The sequence below is a fragment of the Alligator mississippiensis genome, chromosome 3, assembly GCF_030867095.1.
Source record: "Alligator mississippiensis isolate rAllMis1 chromosome 3, rAllMis1, whole genome shotgun sequence".
NCBI classification, from domain to species: Eukaryota; Metazoa; Chordata; order Crocodylia; family Alligatoridae; genus Alligator; species Alligator mississippiensis.
In genome coordinates this window covers 60,689,547-60,710,361 of record NC_081826.1, presented here as the reverse complement: position 1 = coordinate 60,710,361, position 20,815 = coordinate 60,689,547, and the positions used below count along the sequence as shown (strand labels likewise).

General features: G+C 40.9%; 1 protein-coding gene across 11 annotated transcripts in view; it reads right to left on the bottom strand.

Moving 5' to 3' along the window:
- EYA1 (EYA transcriptional coactivator and phosphatase 1) overlaps positions 1–20,815 on the bottom strand; it is a 274,101-nt gene that overhangs the window by 137,001 nt on the left and 116,285 nt on the right. The window contains exon 1 of one of the 11 annotated variants that reach the window (XM_019498683.2): positions 2,064–2,202. The exons of 9 other annotated variants lie outside the window; for them this stretch is intronic. The gene's annotated coding sequence lies outside the window, so the exon portion shown is untranslated. Of the gene's footprint in view, positions 1–231; positions 853–2,063; positions 2,203–20,815 lie in introns of those variants that run through there. One more of the 11 variants, XM_019498682.2, reaches the window with a different exon arrangement.

Here is a 20,815-nt window from a genome sequence, read left to right as displayed (position 1 = left end):
AGGGCTCTGTGATGGGACCCCATGCAAGGTTACTGCAGGGCTTGGGGAAAAAACCCCACACTGTTGTGCAATGAGGCCATCTCATTCATGGATTTATTTAGTAATTTCTTCTCTTTTTTTTTTTAAAGAAGGAGCTTCACTAGAAAAGAGCCAGTGTTATCTCCCTGCCTTGCAACGCAGGACAGCTGCTGTCAGTCCATGAGAGTTTTAAAACAGCCGCTTTGTACTTACAGTGATCGGATCTGCTGCATCCACCAGTTTTAGGTGCTCCCTTCCCCTTCTCTGATTCCGATCACCATTCCTCACATAGTTTTTATTCCTGGGCAAAGCGAGAGGAGCGCTGGGCTCCGCCGCCGGCCGCCCCCGGGTGAGCAGCTCTCCTTGGAGCGCGGCGTCCCTGGAGGGCAAACCCGAGCCGAGAGCAAGGGCTCGTGTGCTTGCTGCTGCAGGCTCTGCCTGCAAACGCGTCTGAAGGGGGAAAGCTGCTTCTCCAGAAAGGGAGGGGAAAAAAAAAAAAAGCGAAAAAAAAAAAAAAAAAAGCAGCACACCACCACCGACTTTCACAGGAAGACTTAGAGTCGGAAGTGGCACCGGGGAGTTTGCATCTCGCACCAAACTCTTGAACCATCAGCTCCTACTGCTCTAGTTTGGAGCAGTGTGCTTTCCCCCCACTGCACAGCAGCTGATCATATCTGAGCGCCTCAGACAAAGAACCAGCAGAATCTTCATCCCTCCTATTTGTTTGCTGAGTCTTGTAGGTCTGCCCATGTAGCCTCAGGGCTTTTCTTTTCTCTTTTTCCTTTTTTTTTTTTCGTGTGTGTGTGTGTTTTTGTAATGCAAACCACAGCTATTCTCTTGTCCCAACCTTATTGGTTTAAATGTAACAACTGAAATGAGCCCTGTTCTGTCTGAATCAGCCTTACTGCTTAACAAAAATTTAGGATGTAAATGAAGGAGCCTGTGGTATCTGAACAAACAGCTGTGCGTGAAGAACATAGCTCCAGCTCTGTGTCAACAAGCAGTGTCTCTCTCCCCAGCAGCTAGCCATTCCTGTCTCCTGGTGGCAACTACACAGGACCTTTCTGTACACCTTTTTTCTCGCTCAAAAGAGTAGTGACGTTCTTTCTGTTCTCTTCCATTCTAAAAAAGTTTCAACTCGGCTGAAAAGTGTCAATTTCTGTTGAGATGGATTTACTGATCAACAACTAAAAAGCTGAAAAACTGGACTTAAATCAACTTTATTTCAATAATGAAGCCAAATAAAGATATCCACAGAGACTTAAGCACACAGAACACAAGTCTAGACATGCAGTTCTGATTGGATGTGTAACAGATTTGATCTCAAATATCTAAGATTCTTGTAAACTCATAAAGAAAATGTCTGCTCATACTGTATAAGGTATTCACTTTTAAGATACTCAACACCATATCTGGAACTTTTAACAGTACAAAACATGTAGATATATGTAAAATACCCGTACTTCACACCCAAAAAATCAGAATTACTTGGTTAATATTTAAAATGTTATTACTCAGCATTAAAGTGTTATTTTTTTTTTTATACATTTGCTTAGAATTTAGAAATGTTTCCAATGAAATGGAAGGAAATATGCAATCCTATTGATAAAAAGATAGATGCAAGCATTACATTAACACTGAATATTTAAAATGTACAGTCTGCCAATCAATAAAAGATAAAATAATTAACCTAATTAAAAGTGATTTTTAAAATAAACCTATTTCAGATAATAGCTGAAGACTACAGCATAAAGTCAGTAATAAACATTAAACGTATAATATATAAGTAAACACATTTTGACGATTCTTTGGAGCAATTTGTTCCTACACAAAATATCTTTCAGTTAGCCTAACAATTATTTTTTCTACATATCCAGAGAAGAAACCGTCAAAGTAAGGTAAGGAAAGCAGCCTAACTATTTACAATGTTAAAAACAGTTCTTAAGAATATGCCAGTTCTAGGGTACTATGTAAATTAAGTTTTATGCTTAGACAAAATTAATGTTTTTCAATAAAGAAGTGACTATATACTAACAGAGCCTTACCTTAAATTAACTAATCTGTGAATGAAAGAAATACTTCTAAAGGAGAAGTATCTTCTGGCTACCATATCCAAGCAAGTGACACATTTTTGTGTAGAAAGTACTTGGGGGACTACTTCAGGAAAGGAGATCGTTTTGCAAAGCTACGAGACAACCTCAAACTGCAAACACACCTAGGATTTCATTTTGTTTAGTGCAGAAAAGGAATCTCGGGATAGTCACATACCATATATGGGAGCTCAGGTCAAAATAAGCAGATTTCTATTGGACCTGTCCATGTAGCCAGCATAACCAGAATTAGTTTACCTCTTTATATTCATACAACAGTTATCCTGCCAAAAGCCCTGTTTAAGATGTTATATATTAAACTGTGAAAGATATACAAAACCTTTATCACAGAGGCAACCAGTTTTGTCAGATAAAATTCAATGAAAGACTGAAATACAAATAACTGAGGATTCTCAGGCCTCTTTCAAAAAGTGTTTAGTTCCACGTACTTATCACTCTAGTATTTATTATAGGTGTTAATGAGATCATTTAAATATGTCTATCCAATCCCACAAATCATATGCCTACATTTACTCTCTCTAGGAGTTCCATCTGTTAGCATGGGCAATATTATGTCCACGTTCAATAGTATGAAAGAACAAGTTTTGAAGAAATCTCAAAATTAAAATGTTATTCTAATATTTTAAACCTTGACTCAATACATTTGTACCAAAAAATAAAAAAATAAAAACCTCAAATGATCTTATATAAAGGCAAAAAGTTTAAAAGCAGAAGCAATACTTGAGAGTTCTCATAATTAAAATTAACTGCCACGCAATTTCTTTTTACATTTTTCAAATAAAAAAGATATTTGAAATACAGTTTGCTATTTTGGAACATATGTTGAATGAAACAGATCTGACTTCTATTGTTTAATTTTATATATGTGTAAGTAAAAGATCAGTCCTTTGGAAATTTAACCTCCGTTCTCCCACAAAAAAGAATGAAACTACATAAGAAGCCTACAGTAGTGGCAAACATGGTGTAAGTCACAACTGGGTACAAAACAGCCAGAAAAAGGGTGCTGTAATTGGTATTGCAAGAAAGGAATCTATTTTAATAGAATAGAAATATTAGTTTTGGCGCACAGACAATATGTTAATTGGGGTCATATAAACATAACAGATTTATATATAATAAAGCAACTAACGAGAGGATGAAAGATAAAGTAGGGTCCACTTTGTTTATACAGACATTAAACAGTGCCTTATATTCTTTATCTGATGTCTGAAGATTGGACTTCAGCATGCTCTGAAACATTATCTCATGGTATGGACTATACTACAGACTTACTTTACAATAATACTCTAGGCCAGATCCACACATCATACCTTGATTGACTACAGTAATGATAAGCTGATTTACATCACCCACCAATCTCACTCCATTAAAATCAAATTATGCATTTTCATACTTAAAGATCAGCTTTACTCTATAGCCTCCTGATAGTTGTGTTTCTTGTTCTGCCACCTTGGCAGGAACATTCAAGTCCCTGACTGCCAAATCAGTACAGTCATGCTATTTACTACTTGCACCCAATATCTCATTTACACTGTTGCTTACGTTAATGGGGATAGTGGAACATGGGTTTTTAATGAGACTTTAATGCACATACTTATGCCAGGCCTGGATTTGCCCTGATCCTGGATTTCTTGGACACTCAAGTACCATTCATGAATTCCTAAGGAACTGAGGATCCACTGTGCATGAATATGTAATAGCAAGTGTACAACAAGCTCATAGGATGTAGTTCCACCAGCTTCACTCACATTATTTAGTGCTTCAGTCCACTGAAATCCCACTGATTCCAACAGTTACAACAGATTCCACAGGAACACAGAATTTATTGGGTATTTACAAGCCACAGAGACAGCCATATTACTGAAACTGGTTGGGTAAAGACAGAAGATTGTGACGCAGAACACTGGAATTTAGTGTTTCAATGTTTGTCTCTATGTAGGATACGCGGCATAAATATTTAACATTATAAGACGTGCACAAGATGACCACCTGCATGTTCCCCCTATGAAAACAAAAGAAGGATGCATTCTAAGGTTAATTTTATTATTAACTGATGCTCACTTTTGGGATTTTCCACTACAATTTTAATATAGCGTCTCAAACCTCTCAAACAGACAATATCTTTCCTGTCTCCAAACAAGTTTTATCTTACACATAGCAGCTGTTGCCTAGATACATGCCTAGCTGTAGCAGAAGTTTGCAGTGTTTGACAGGATCTCTTATTGCTTCATGCTACTGATTTGATCAGAAACAGAAAGCCTTTGGTGATTACAAAGAAAAACAAAGGTAGAAATTATCCATTCAAACTTTTTTTCCCCTGCAATATCTATCATTTTGGGAAGGACAGGGCTTGATTAATGTTACTGGCATTTAATTATGCTCTTTAAAGAACTTCCTAGTACATGTAGTAAAGATACAGTATAATGCATAATCATTAAACTTGCAAGCTGCTGACTTATAACTGTTAAGTCAAAAGATATTCAAACTGCTATCCTATATTAAATCTTTTCAAATTTGAAGACAGATTTTTTTTTTTCATGTCAACAGTTTCAGTACAGAGGTTCAGGCTCATATTTTTTATATTGCAGTAGAACTTGCAAATATGTGCTGCCTTGAAGTAACATCTTCTCAGAAATTATTTTAGCTACTGCTGAGATACTTCTATAATCTATATTATAAAATAACTATGAAGTAAAGGAAGCTGCAAAAAGATATGAATGCCATCTAGATTCAGAGTCTAATTTGACAAAGTTATCTTAATAGTTCACTATTTTTCATCCCTCAAAGCCATAATCAAAAAATGTAGCTGTGTGATACATGTTTTTTTTACCATTATAAGAGAAGATTTTCTCTATTATTTGTAGTTCTGGCATATACAGGACATGTTTTCTTAAGTTTTTCACTAAAAATGAAGTACCATAAAAGTTATATTTTACATAAAGAAATAATAGATTATACATCTACCTAATATCCCAGCAGAAAATTATCATCTTTTTAGCACAGCAGTAAATTTTAAGCATCAGTAATACTGTACTCCACCTTTCTTGTTCTCGTTCCATTTAACAGCACGTCTCCAAAATCTATCACTTTCCTTTTCTACTGAACTCTAAAACTGAATGACGTTTTTGGCTTCCATATGAAACCAGTCAAAGTTACAACCTGAGGAGAGATTCTACTCAGTAACGGTGCCATCATTGCTGAGAAGGTTGAGAAGGTCTCTGCCATGATACTCTATTGGCACAAGCTGTGGGAATAAGACCCTACTTCTGATTGAGAGATTCCTAGTGGTATGCTATTGTAACCCCACTAAACACAACATCCTTTATTTAAAGAACATTACATCTATTGGACTGAATTCCTGAAAATTACTGAAATGTTTTCAAAGTTCCTGCAAAGATTAGGACTTTTACAGTAGGGGTTTCAAAAGTCAATGTATCTTGTGTTCTTAAATCACCTCATGGTGCTTTTGAGAATCCCACTTTTTAACATTAAAACCTCAATCCGGAATACACTAAAGCACTGAGTAATCCCTCTATGGGATTGCTCCTGGGTAAAAGCTAGGTGTCTGTAATTCATAGTTTCATAGTTGGTAGGGTCGGAAGGGACCTGAGCAGAGCATCAAGTCCGACGCCCTGCCATGGCAGGAAATAGTACTGGGGTCAAATGACCCCGGCAAGGTGTTCACCTAGCCTCCTCTTAAAGACCTCCAGTGTAGGAGCCAGCACCACTTCTCTTGGAAGTTGGTTCCAGATCCTAGCCACCCTGACAGCGAAGTAGTGCCTCCTGATATCTAGCCTGAATCTGCCTTCTGCCAGTTTGTGACCGTTATTTCTTGTCACTCCTGGGAGTGCTCAGGGGAACAGGGACTCCCCCAATGCCTGCTGGTCCCCTCTGACTAATTTGTAAATGGCCACTAGATCCCCTCTCAGCCTTCTCTTGTGGAGGCTGAACAGGTTCAGGTTCCTTAACCTCTCCTTGTAGGGCCTACCCTCCTGGCCCCTGATGATGCAGGTGGCCCGGCCCTCCTCTGGACCCTCTCCATGCTGTTCACATCCCTCCTGAAGTGCGGCGCCCAGAACTAGATGCAGTACTCCAACTGCGGCCTAACCAATGTCACACAGAGGGGGAGGATCACCTCCTTGGACCTGCTCGAAATGCATCTGTGGATGCATGACAAGGTGTGGTTGGCCTTCCTGACCGTGTCCCCACACTGTCGGCCCTTGTTCATTTTGGCATCAATAATGACTCCAAGATCGTTATCTGCCTCTGTGCTGATGAGAAGGGAGTTCCCCAGCCTGCAGGTATGCTGCTGGTTCTTCCTCCCCAGGTGCAGCACCTTGCACTTGTCAGTGTTGAAACCCATCCTGTTCTCATCCACCCATCCCTGTAACCTGTCCAGGTCCAATTGCAGCCTATTCCTCCCTTCTAGCATGCCCACTTCTCCCCACATCTTAGTGTCGTCTGTGAATTTGAACAGGGTGCTGTTTACACCCCCATTCAAGTCACTGATGTTGAACAGTGCGGGTCCGAGGACTGAGCCTTGGGGAACCCCACTGCCCACATCTCTCCAGGTCAAAAATGACCCGTCCACCACCACTCTCTGGGTGCGGCCCTCCGGCCAGTTAGTGACCCATCTGACTGTGTAGGTGTCAACACCACAATCCCCTAGTTTTTTAATGAGAATGGGGTGAGAGACAGTGTCAAAGGCCTTCCTGAAGTCCAGAAAGACTATGTCCACTGCTACACCTGCGTCTAAGGATTTTGTGACCTCGTCATAGAAGGCCACCAGGTTGGTCTGACAGGACCTGACTTGAATGAACCCATGTTGGTTGCCCCTAAGCATGATCTCCCCTGCTGGCCCCTCACGGACATGCACCAGGATAACTCTCTCAAAAAGCTTACCCAGGACTTACTATGAGCGCTCGTAAAACCATACCAGGGGTCCCACAATGACGTCTGCTAATTCCTGCAGCACTCTGGGGTGGAGATTGTCAGGACCTGCTGATTTAAATATGTCTAGTCCCTCCAGAAGTTCCCTGACTAGGTCCTCACTGACCCTAGGCCTGGGTGAGCCTCCCCTGGGACCTACAGGGGAGGAACCTAAGTGGAAGGAACACATTTGGAACTGGTATACAATCCTTAGAGCATTAATATGCATTATTTAGCGCTTGCATGTTATTTCAGCACAGAAAGAAAGAATATTCTAAAACTTAAAATAGTCATCATTCATTATGGAAGTAGTGATCATTTGTTTATCTTTTCATTACAACCCTGTCATCAAATGCACTAATGATGAACTAATTACTACTCCTATAAACAGGGCCTAACATCATAAAGTTGCATAAAAGAATGACTTACACATGAAAAACAGCCTCTTAACTAAGCAAATGAAATGTTTCCTAATATCATGGCTAACTGGCTCCTGTACAGATTATAAAGCATACTTCATAGATTTTCAGTTCTTAGATGGATCTTCAAAGCTGTTTTTGGGAAACTCGCTTCATCTTTAGTGGTAGAAAAAGATGAAAAGATGGAATTAACACTTTCATTACAACTATGCTGGCAGCAATATCTTGGTTTGCCAGCTATATAAATCCAGTATATTTTATGACATGAATCATCATCAGCAGAGCTGTATTGTCTTTTTTCCAATCATTTATCTGGTAGCATGCACAAAATCAGTCTTGTCAGCACTTCCTATATGGTGGAAGAAGAGCTAAAAGATTTTTAAATTCTGCAAGAACACTATACATGTCATGAAACTGCAGAAACAATTTGTTATAAATCCTATTTTATTAATTCCTTAAAGCATGCCATGTTCTCTTTTCTCCTAAATTTGTTAAAGACATTCTTCAACAGTAGATGGAGCAGTAGGTCATTCCTGTATCTTGATTATTGTTGCCCATAACTGCATAATTTTCAACCAATGAAACACAAGCTTAGGCAAACTAATCTGAAGACAGTTTAGATGCTTAATTACAATGCTCAATAATCAGAAATACCCAAGCTCAAATTTCACCAAACAGTTAAGAAAAATCTACCGCAATTAGTTCTTAACCCACATTACAAGTTTGTTCATACCAGTCTAAGTCACAGTGGAACACTATGAATATGTTTGTTTTTACCCATGAAACACTCAATCAGCCACAAATATTTCTCTTATAATATTCACATATGGAGAAGTCTTTTCTACAATTTATGTTAATAAGTACTCCATGCTTTAGGCCATGTAATTTAAAAGGGGAAAAAAGTATAAGTCTACATTAAAATAATCACTTTTTAACACTTATATCAATTACTTTTCTGTTGCATTATTTGCAGTCAACTCCAGTGATTTTGTTTGATCTTTAATAGCAACTACATCATGTTTATCATTTATTCACCAAAAATCCAATCTTTCTTCCACTGGAGTCAATGCTAAAACTTTCATACACTTCAGTGTAAAAAGAATTTGGTCTCACTAGCAAACATGTTCATAGAAATCTCAAATTGTTGCATACTATATTTTGGAGCTTTGTATTATTACTGGGAATCAGCCTGTTCTATTTGTTGTGACAAAGCAACTGCAGAGGGAAACCTCTCAAAAACCTTCGAAGTCCCTTATCCTTCCCACTCCCCATCCCCCTCCCACTTCCTTCCAACAGCATTAACTCTTTTTCTCTGCAATCTCACGAATCGGAAAAAGAGTAACCTCTAAAGCTGTTTTAGACTGAAGGTCAGAATTCAAAGGATTGGTAACTTAATCCACAGAGCACTGCAATCACATTGCTATTGGAAACACACCCACAAGCACAAGTATACTAGATGTTTTTATTAAGCAATGTCAATAGGTATACAATCTGGAGGTTTTTCTGTACTGTAAAGTTTATCTAGACTCATATTTGCAGAAGATCAAATTGCTTTCTGCCACTGAATTTTAGTTTCGTGTTCTCTGAAGTAAAGAAACTGGACTCTGTGTTACATGCTAAGGAAAACAACAGCTTTGATTTGTTTATTTAAATACTTAAAAGAGGCACCTCTTGCAGCCAAAATGTAAACAAAGCTTAAACTCTTTATACCTTGGTCACTTTCAGGCTGCTAATACTTAAAAAAAAAATAAAAAAAAAAATTAAGCATTTTATAGATTAGCAACCTCTATGCTTCTGGCCTGACACATCTATTTCCTAAACCAGTATCCCGAACCCAACTCAATTATACAACCATATTTTCACTCAACAGAGACAAGATTCCACACCCTTCCAGAGTCAGGATTGGAATAAGTATCCAAGGGGGTTTGTACATGACACAGGGGTTTAATTCTCCCTAAATTGAAGCAGTGTTTTGTTTTTTTTTAAATGCTTCAATTCAGGACAAAGTCAACCACTGTGTTGTGTACACCTGTATTGGAGCCCGATCCTTACCTGCCTCTCCAGCAGTGGGGAGGAGAAAGTGAGCGGCTGGTGAGCAAAGCAGTCAATAAGCTGCAGGGGGGGCACCCAGCTTGGACAGTCCCAGGGGGGGCCCTGCAGCCGTGAGGAGAAGCACCAGGCCCCCATGAAGCTCAGGCAGGCAGGCTCCGGGGGAGGAATCAGGCTTGTCGCCTTTTTTTTTTTTCCTTCTGTGGAGCCTGCCTTCCTGGGCTGCTGCCAGGCTGCCTGCATGGTCTACCTGCACAGCCCCTGAGCTGCACATGGCCCGGTGCTTCCCTCTGTGGCTGTAGGGTTTAGAAACTAAAACTGCTCGGAGGTCTTTTAATTTGCAGTGCCCCAAAGTCATTTAAGGTATATTACGCCACTGAAAGTGCTACAGCAGCTGGAATTAATGAGCAATATGCCGCCAAATGTGCAAACAGCAATGCTATTAAAGTAGTGCAAAGGCATTTAACCCACTTTCAACCTACTGTAAAGTGTCATCTACAAATGCCCCAAGAGGGTAATTCTAAGTTTTGTCTCAAATCAAACTTCAACTGACCTCAATGGGAGACAGGCCAGAATAAAGTATTCATGATAGATCCAAAGATTTAGAATCAAATTCCCAAAGGCCCAAGCTTGGCTTCCTGTTTTCCTAACTATTTACACTTCCCATTATCTGTCTTGTACTTATAATCAAGCAGCTGGGGCTGACATACTCAGAAGCCATGTTTTTGGAAGTTTATATGTAATACGTGCAAAAATTCTCATGTTAGCCAAATGGATCTAACAAACCAGGGTGCAGAGGATACATCCCACAGGCTGGATGCAGCCTGCAGGCGCTCCTGGACGAGCTAGGAATTCAGGAGTGGGATGGAGGTGGGGAGGGGGCAGTGACAGTTGTCTCCACACTTTCTGTTGCTAGAGGTGGGTCCCAATCCAGTCAACAAAGCTCCTCACTGTCCAGCTCTGGCCCACAAGGAGCCACACAATCCAGATTCAACCTACAGGGCTAGGCCAGTTTGACACCTCTGCCATACACTGGTATGACTACAAAATTATTATTTTAGAGAGAAATCAGTAGAAAGGAAAAAGAAAGTAGTGGTCTGATACTTAGTTTATGCCAAGTATGTCAATTGATTTCATAGATTTCATATACATTAGGGCTGGAAGGGACCTCGGAAGATCACCAAGTCCAGCCACCTGCCCAAAGGGCAGGAAGTCAGCTGGGGTCATAGGATCCCAGCAAAATAAGCATCCAGTTTGCTCTTGAAGGTGTTCAATGTAGGCGCTTGAACCACCTCCAGTGACAGGCTGTTCCAGACCTTGGGGGCTCGGACAGTAAAGAAGTTCTTATGTCCAGCCTGAAACGGTCTTGTAGTAGTTTATGACCATTCAACCTAGTCGTCATCCCTTGGGGTGCTCTGGTGAACAAACGCTCCCCCAGATACTGGTGGTCACCCCTGATAAACTTGTAGGTGGCCATCAGATCACCCCTGAGCCTGCGCTTTTCCAGGCTAAAGAGCCCCAGGGCTCTCAGCCTGTCATCGTAGGGTCTGCTTCCCTGACCTCTGATCATGCGCGTGGCTCTTCTCTGGACTCTCTCGAGCTTCTCCACATCCTTTTTGAATTGTGGAGCCCAAAACTGGACTCAGTACTCCAGCTGCGGCCTCACTAAGGCCGAGTACAAGGGGAGAATTATGTCCCGGGATTTGCTTGAGAAGCATCTATGGATGCAAGCCAGCATTTTGGTCGCTTTACTAGCTGCAGCATCGCACTGCAGGCTCATGTTCATCTTGTGGTTAGTGATGACCCCCAAGTCTCTTTCTTCCATAGTGCTAGCCAACATAGCACTGCCGAGCCTATAAGGATGCTGCGGGTTTTTCTTCCCAAGGTGGAGAACCTTGCATTTATCGGCATTGAACGCCATCAGATTCTCGTCCGCCCACTTGCTGAGCCTGTCCAGGTCAGCCTGGACCACCCGCCTGTCTTCTGGTGTGGATGCTTTGCCCCAAAGTTTGGTGTCATCAGCGAACTTGGCCAGTTTGCTTCTGACTCCAGCGTCCACATCATTAATGAAGATGTTGAACAGTATGGGTCCAAGGACAGAGCCTTGGGGGACACCACTGGTCACAGGACACCACGATGAGTGACTTCCATCAATTACTACCCTCTGGGTCTGACCACGGAGACAATTTTCCAGCCAGTGGATCGTGGACGACCCAAGGCAACAATTGGCCAGTTTCTCCAAGAGGTGATCATGGGAAACCAGATGGAAGGCTTTTTTGAAGTCAAGATATATGACATCAATCTCATCTCCCTTGTCCAGGTGATAGGTCACCTGGTCATAGAAGGAAATGAGATTGGTCAAGCAAGACCTACCTGCAACAAACCCGTGCTGGCTATCCCTTAAGACGTTGGCGTCGGCCAGTTCATTAAGGATGGCCTCTTTAATAAACTTTTCTAAGATCTTCCCCGGGATAGAAGTCAGGCTAATGGGCCTATAGTTAGCCAGATCCACTTTCCTCCCTTTCTTGAAGATAGGCACCACATTGGCCTTCTTCCAGTCTTTGGGCACTTCACCAGAGCACCAAGAGTTTTCAAAGATCCGTGCTAGAGGCTTGAGATAAAACAGAAGTATGTAGGCAAAGCATTTTTAGAATCATTAGAAAGGAGAAGTAAGTTAACAATAGGATCAACATACGGAAAACAACAAAAATTAATAAGCCCAATGGGTTAACAGTATAAAAAAGAACTTTAAGTTTACATATGCAAGTGAGTATGACTGAAATTCTGTTACCAATTTTTTTACTGTATTTTGATTTTACAATACTAGAAGCTGGTAAGTGTATTGATGCATGAAAAACATGCTACGATAAGAATATTTACGCATCTTTATGAGTTCAGATAAAACTCCTTGCATTCCTATTTTAAGATACATCAATCTATTTTACACACACAGAGAAAGACAGATACACACACATCTGATAGAGAAACTCTCTCTGACTAATGGTTCTTGTACTGTGATGATGTATTACATTTCCATTTTCTGACATGCTTTCAGAATGGCAATACCAGATTTAGATATGTCAAATAAAATGAATAGTAGCTTAAAGCATATTTCGTACTCCTCTACTGTTCACTTCAATATATTTAGACTAAATGAGCAAATAATTATGAATAAAAAGACAGATGTTTCATTATAACACTAAATCCACAACTCTGTAGATAGGGAATGCATGTGATATAAGTTATTCTCTATTGTCATTGGGAAAATAAATTATGGAGATGTCAACCTAATAGAAGGTGAGGGATACTAGTGGTATTGCTATCATGACATCTCCTTCTGGATGATCCATAAAGTTCTAGTTAGTTGTGGCCTTGTGTGCATGTGAGGGCAGGGAGCCCTCTTCCTTTTCCAGTCAGCCACTGATTAAGTATTTGCCAACTGGCCACTGGTGGGTGGGAAGAAGCAAAATAAAAATCCAGAGTGAAGGATATACCTTATGAGACAAAGGTAGCAAAGCATTTTGAATTCAAGAAGAGCATCAGCAGCTATATAGAACAGGGTGCCTACAGGCCAGAACTAGCCTGTTGAATCCAGCCCACAGACTTGGGGGACTTCTCCCACACTGCAGACAGGCAATGGAGAACTTCACCTGTGCCACAACCAGGCAGCAGGGAGAAGCAGTAGTATCTGGGTCCTAGCGCTGGACCATTTTGGCTCACCACCGCAAAAAGGTTGTCAACCACTGGTCTAGCACATAACAAGTAATAACCCTAACTTGAAAGAGGAAAAGATGAGGAATAGATGATGACTTTTTATTTTTATGTATGTTCACAATGCAAGATAGTGCCCAGAGAGGCCAATCAGGGATTACATTCTCACACTATCTCAAGCCAGCAACAATAATAAATGGCTATTTTTCTTAACTGAATATTTTCAGAAGAGAACATTACTTATGGCTTCACCTTCAAAATACTACAGTCTGATCATCAGGGATCCTGGTGTTCCCTGATTAAAAAAAAACAACAAAGAAACCCCCACAAATTCTTGGATTAAAAAAATGCAAATTCTCTGATAAAAACCCAAAAATCTGTGATTAAAATTAAAGGCTCCTCACTCACCCCCAAACGCCCCCTTGGCCCTGTTGGTGCCCCTCACTCCCCCACACAGTCCCTGGCCCTGCTTCTGCCCTTCACTCTTCCCCACACAGTCCCCTGCCCCCCCCAGCCCTGCCAGAGGGGGTCCCCAATTGCCAGCACTACAGAGTCAGATGTGGACCCAAGTCCACATCTGCTGCAGTGGAGTGGAGCCCAGTTCCCCCTGCCTGCTGCTGGCTTGGGTGGGGGGGGCAGGGGAGCGAGGGGGTGGCTCCCCACCACTGTACGCCCTCCCAGGGGGTAAGAGGGACACATGCCCCACCAGATCTGTGCACAGGATGGGGGCAAGTGTAGGCTGCCCACTGCAGGGTTGGGCTCCCACCCTGCTGCCCTCCCCTGGGACCTCTGCAGCCCAGCAGGTGTGACTCACTGCTGCAGGATACAGTGGGGCTGCACAGGGATCTCCTTGCTGCTGTGAGCTCTGTGCTGCCCTGGTAATGCGTCCCCTGCCCGCACAGCAGCAGCGAGGAGCACAACTGCACTCTGCCACTACTGCTGCTTCCGTACATGCAGGGGACACATTTCCAGGGCAATGCGGAGCTCCGAGCAGTTTTTCCAGTTTCACTTGCTGGGCTACAGAGGCCCTGGCGGGGGGGCAGCAGAGTGGAGCCTGAGCACACAGCAGGCAGCTCATGCCCATCCCTGCCCCTGCCCCCCGGGGGTATGCACAGATCTGGGGGGCACAAGTCCCCTGCCCCCCCCGGGAGTGTGCACAGTGGTAGGGAGCCAGCCCCTCTCCCCCATCCCCTAGACAAGCCGCCCACTGTAAACCTGTCCCTCTCCTAACTGGTTCTGGCCTGCAGCCACACATTGCAGCCCTGAGCCCCAAGCCCCACACACCAGTGGGCTGGGCAGCATCCCCAGCCCTGCCCAACACCTTCCCTCTCTATGGGGGCCTCAATCCCTCTCCCTCCCCACCCCCACTTACCTGCGGAAGCTGCTCTCCAGGCTGCCTGGGGCCATGTACATATATATGCAAATGGCACCCCCTGCCTGACTGCCCTCCTCCTGCTCCCTCCCAGCCTCCTGTGGGCTGGTACTCTGGGTTTCTCTGATAAAATGAGAAATCTGAGTTTTGCTCTGGTAAAGGGGGAAAGACCTAGCACTCTTTCCTCTAGACCCAGCACTCTTTCCTGCCTATGCAGGGGGTCGGACTCGATGATCTATTGAGGTCCCTTCCGACCCTAACATCTATGAATCTATGAAAACTGTGTTTTTATCATCTTTTTTCCATGGGAAACAGAAAACCTGGATCCCTGCTGACCGTATACCTTCAAAATACTACAGTGATCAATTTTATATAGATACTATATTTAACATAGATACAATATTGAATCCAAGAAAAGTTGACCTTTCCTTTGTGGAATTTTTTTTACCCTTAGTAAGTTCCTCTACATAATATTATGCAGCGTGTCAAAATAATATATATAACAAAAATGCTTCTCTGTAAATAATGGCTTATAGGGTTTTCTTCTTTGTAAGTAAATAAAATACTTAAGCTATAGTAATCTTAAGTGTATTGTAAGCAATTCTTTGCTAATCAAAGATTTCTGAGAATAGTGAGAAGTTTGAAAGGGACAGAATCTTTCTTTTATTTTTATCTCCGCAAACATATATACACTGTACAGTATGCTTCAGTTGTACATTTCTTATAGGCATTTAAGACTCTCTTGTCAAACAACTTCCTGAGTTGTTAACAGAACTGCAGAAGCTGCTTGAGTCTAAGGTCCCAATCCTGCAACCTGAGCCATGTGGCCAGACCCCAGTCCTGGGCAGAGCCTCATTGTGGGGCTGTGTGCAAGCATAAGACTCTACTCAGAGGGATCAGATTGCAGAACCCAGGTCTAGTCAGCTCTGCATGACATTTGGACTTACCGCCGTCTGCCAATACACTGGTTTCCTCAAATCTGTACTGGTGTCATGTACCAGTGAACAACTTAAAGCATAAATTCAAAAATAGCTGAAGGTTAATACACAGCAAATGTTTACTATTAATTCAGTAAAAAGAGTGAACTTGGGGCCTTAGAGACTCGGGTTTAAAGTTTTGAAGGATGCTGCTGCCATTTGGTTTAGAAATCCATTGCTATGGGTTTAAAAAAATCACATTGATTTAAGAGGGTATTTCCAACATTTTGCTTTTGCTAAATCTTTACTCTTACCTAAAGATTTCAACTTGGATTCAAGGATAATATACAATGCCTTGTACTCTGTAAAGCGGCAGTGTTTACATTTTAATAACGTTCTGTTGCATAATTTAAACATATAGGCCAAATTTTCAATTCTCCCCCTGCTTCTACAAGCACTTCAGCAACTGGTCTATAATTTTACTCTTGTTCAACAAAGAGACATGTAATATCAGTACCAATAAACCTTCCATCAAGTAGCTGAAAACTCAGACAATGTAAGTGTGGTTTGTTCATGGGGATGATTAATTTGCTTAGTATTCCCTTTGACATACTCATATATCCCCCCTGTATGGAGAACTTACTAGCCATCAGCATTCTTTCAGTATTGAAGCCCAAAGTGACCATCAGAGGATGGCGTATTTGTCCAGTAACATGGGCTGATTCCACTGAAATCAACTGAAAGAATCCTATTCATTCACTGGAACCTGGCTTTAGATCTATGGTCAGGAAGTACATCAAGTGAATAATTTATTTTAGCTCATTTTTCTTTCTTTCCTTTTTTTCTCTCTTTTGTAAAATGTGCAATTGCATACAAACTATTTAAAAAGCAGGTAAAAATTGAAAAGTAGGGCTGGAAGGGACCTCTAGAGGTCATCTTGTCCAATTCCCTGCTTGAGGTAGTCTCATCCATATCCAAACCATCCCAAGCAAATCTTTGTTTGACCTATTACTAAAACTACACAGGCAACTCTGACACACAACCACACGTAGCATAGAGCCATAACCTGTCACAGGTAAAGCAGGAAGATAAAGGTGGCCATTGTTTTGCTGCTACAAGGATTGTTAAAATATGATGGAGAGAGATCCAAGAAAGATGGCCATGCCTTCCCACTACAGTGGAAGGCAAAACCCCTCACAATCTGTACCAGTCTGACTATGTGGTAAAATGCCTTCCCGACCCCAAACACAGTGATCAGTCTGACCCTGAGCAGAGAAGCAAATCCTCTAGCCAGGACCTTTCAGGTTTTAGTCCCAGAAGCAGCACTGGCACACTCCAGTCAAAATTACCAGTTATAGCTGCAGCTAACAACCAAAGGAAGAGGTCTGGAATATCCTGGATTTTTTTTAAACTCTGATAAAAAATGACTAGGTTGTTTTTTTAAAAGGCAGGTTAAAGTCCTTACATGTTATCTCTACCTTCAAAAGTGGTTGAGGGCATAGTAATAATTACGATGTGCATTTGGGAAGGTTGTACCTTCTATTACTGACAGTCATAATCAGAAATTAATTTTTACTACAAACTATTAACATCTTGATTAATGGTGCTAGGTAATTATGAATCAATTTTGCAGGTAATAAAACACATAAGATGAAAGGAAATTAATATTCTCTTATATAGCTGACAAAAACAAATACTTCCAAACTTCTCTATGGAGTTGCCTAAGTGTTAGACTTGTCTAATTTACCTATACATCATAACCATTTAATATGCACTGAAGGTTAATGAGAAAATGCTGGGTCCAGTCTAAAGCAATTGGAGTTTTACTCATTCCCGCCCCCCTCTCCCGCCTGTGACTGGGAGATATTTAGCACAGACTTGAAAGTAACACACATGATGACTCCAGGCTCACTCCAATAAAAAGGTACTTTATATACATCATAAACAGTAATCTGTCTTTATGATTTTAAAGCCTGAGGCATCTTAACATTTGTTTTACATAAAAATAAATCATGTTGCAAATCTACATATTAGTTGCCACACATTTTACTATGTAAAAGAAGGGGGAAAACAGAGGGTGAAATCCCACTGTACTAAAAAGGAGTTTTACATGAATGGGTTACCCAAAAACAATGGGTAACCTTCCTTATTTTAGTGTTGGGAACTGCTTGTCTTTTGGCTTCATTACCATTTTCCTTTTACAAGCTAGCACAAATTTGGCTGTTGAGCAAATTTCTCAGCCACAGGTTCTGAAGCATTCAGCACCTGCAGAAATACTTGGTGCTCCATGACATGATCCTTTTTCAGTTCTACTTACCTTTGTGGGCCCCTATATACTTTCTCCATGCCAAGCCAAGATAGACTGCTGCTGTGAAGCATCCTCTGGCCACTTGCTCCCATTACATATGCATTAAATCCCAGAAATGGAGCAATGTAGCCACTGCAGGAGCAGCCCCAAGCACTCATGCTGCTTGAGAGAGGAATTTGACCCATCACCTTTGGCCTTAGCATTTGAAACAACTGTCTTCTCCATGAAAATTAAACTTGGAAGCATACCTTGTTTTTAATAGTCATTTTTAAAATAAAGAATTAATCTGAAGAAAAATAGCCTTTTTAAAGAAATGAAACTTCATCAACAAATGTAAATATAGTCTTACAATTTTCACAAACTTTTAAAACATTATCATTATTCGTAACAATTTTTTATATTTTTTTAATCAAAATTGTGTTTGCCATAATTATTGGGTATGATTTTGGTTAAATATTGATACAAATGTCAGGAAGAATTTTGTGGAAAATGGAGTTAATTTAATAATAGAAATGTGTTCTAAATATTCTATAAAACTGTTTTTTTTTCTTTGAACCAGCTTTAGCCTGAAACACAAAAAAATTCAGAGAAAACAAAACAAGATGAAATAAAGAACAACAAACATATATGGGCTGGGTACACTGTATATTTTCACTTGTATCTACCTGCATATACAACAGTTTCCTTAGCTGAAGTCTGCTAAATGGTCCCCAATCATCTTTGCATATAATCTGCATCAGGAAAGAATCTTTAATTCTTCTATCTGGATCAACCATCTTATCCAATTATTTCTCCATTTACATAATTTCTTATTAGCTCTGGAAATTACTTTTCAGAAAGTACCTACTGGAAAAATCAATGTGTTGTTCAACACCACAGAGTCTAGGCCCTAATCAAGTTATACATACCTATAGGAGAATTAATTCTTCCACCCCTTGGTGACTGTTCTGTTGTGTTGAGCATGATAAACTTACGTTTCTCCTTCATACTTTAACTATGAAAAAGGAGGAAGGGAATGGAAGTATCCACAGACAGTTTATGTTAATAAGTTAGTTATTTGCTGCCTCAGCAGTCCTGCTTTGAATCGTCATTGCAATATATCAATGTAAGAGGAAAAATCCTACCTATTCAGAGGCATTCTGAATTATTATTTCTTTTACAGTAGTGCCTTGATAATTGAGTGATAATGTCCTGGGCCAGCACTCTTGAAACAGATTCCCATAGCTATATATGCTCTGGTGTGGTGGGTGCCACTTCTGTGCTATATAGCTCCCATGCCCTTGTTATGGAGTACAATTTGCCAAAAGTCCTGTTTAAGAGTGGCTATGAAAGGGTTAACACTGGGCTGTTTCCCCTTCTCCTTTCTGGAAGGCATAGAGAAGCTGACAGCTGTCTCCTAGCAGAGTGTCTTCATGGATCACCCAGCTCTAGGCCATGACTCCGGAAAAAACCTTTTTTCCCTTTGTGTTCTGTCACAGGTCTTATTTGAGGACATGTGGTATGCAAGAAAATGCAGTAACTTGAAAAGCACCAGACAATGGAGGTGAAAGATTAAGTAACACTGGAATATAATACAGGGACCTAATTTTGAGGGAGACTATTAGTGGTTTTATTGAGTTTTCAAGGTGCAGAAGCTCTCTGAGATGTAGGAGGAAGAGCAGCGTGTACTATGTAAGATCAGTGAGACACTTTTTGCTTTCTTGGAGGATTTTTGAAGTACCACAACTTCTCCATACATCTAGGAAGCCAGCAGCATAATTGAGGGGAGTGACCAGGTTAGCAGGAGTGGGGGGAGCACAAAAGCAGTTACTGGTGGCTAATAGCACTCAGAGCTACCTTGTGCATCACGGCTGCCCTGGGCCATTCTATGCCATTGCTGCAGCAGATAAAGCTCTTTGATAGGCACCTAAGGCTGTCAAAGAAGGTAGTACTATGTTATAGGGACCTGGAAATTGATTTGGGTGGCTTAGGTCTCAAATCCTATCATGGTATACAAACAAAAGATACCAAAAAAATGGTAATTTTTCAGATGTAACCCTGTAGTTTCATTTTAGTCACTTCACCTCAGGAAAAGAGTGCATCGGACATTAATCATTCTGCTTTGAAAGATCAGTGACTGAAGAAGTTAAAACCATTCATTTTCAAATTTTCAGATTAAGTTAGCTTGAATTCCTTAACTTTTCATATGTAACTGGTATCTAGGAGGTGTTGATTTGTGACACCTTTGTACTCCACTCTACAAATTCTCAGGCTTTTTTCATTTCAGGTCCACTACTCAGTGTAAATTCGAGCAAGTAAAGACAGCTTTGGGCCTGACTAGTACAACCAGTGCAACATGAGTCTGTTTTACTTTGGGGCATCTGCTTCTGTAACAGCCTTTTTGAATGAAGCAGTTACTCACCTGTTTTTACATAGCTTGGATTATAAACTTTTATGTGTGTGTACACACACACACACACACACACACACACACACACACACACACACACACACTAAAAAAAAAATCACAATGGCTCTGTCTCTCATTTTAAGTCTAAATGGTAAATTCTTTTCTTTCTTTAGATGTGTGCATACACCGAGTGCTTTAATTATTTATTTTGTGCAGTTAAGTATCTCTCTTTAGCTACTGGATGAATGTGGAGGTTATTATGTCAGTATTAAAAAACATCTAAATTATGTGATCACTTGCATGAACATAGGGCTTTGCTTCATTGTGCAATTTGTCTCTGATTACATAAATATTCATAGGAAAACACCTAGGGAAAATTTTCAAAGTGCTGCATAGAGATCAGGCTACCCCGTTTATATTAATGTTAACGATGGTCACATGGTTACAGTCTCACATTTTAATTTGAAAATTTGCCTCTTGTTTCTCACCATCTAAAGTAATTGTACAATTCCAAGTGTGCAGACTTTACATTTCCCTGTTCTAAAATCTATGAATATGCAAGACATCCCACTCACTTTCTCCATGTAGCTAC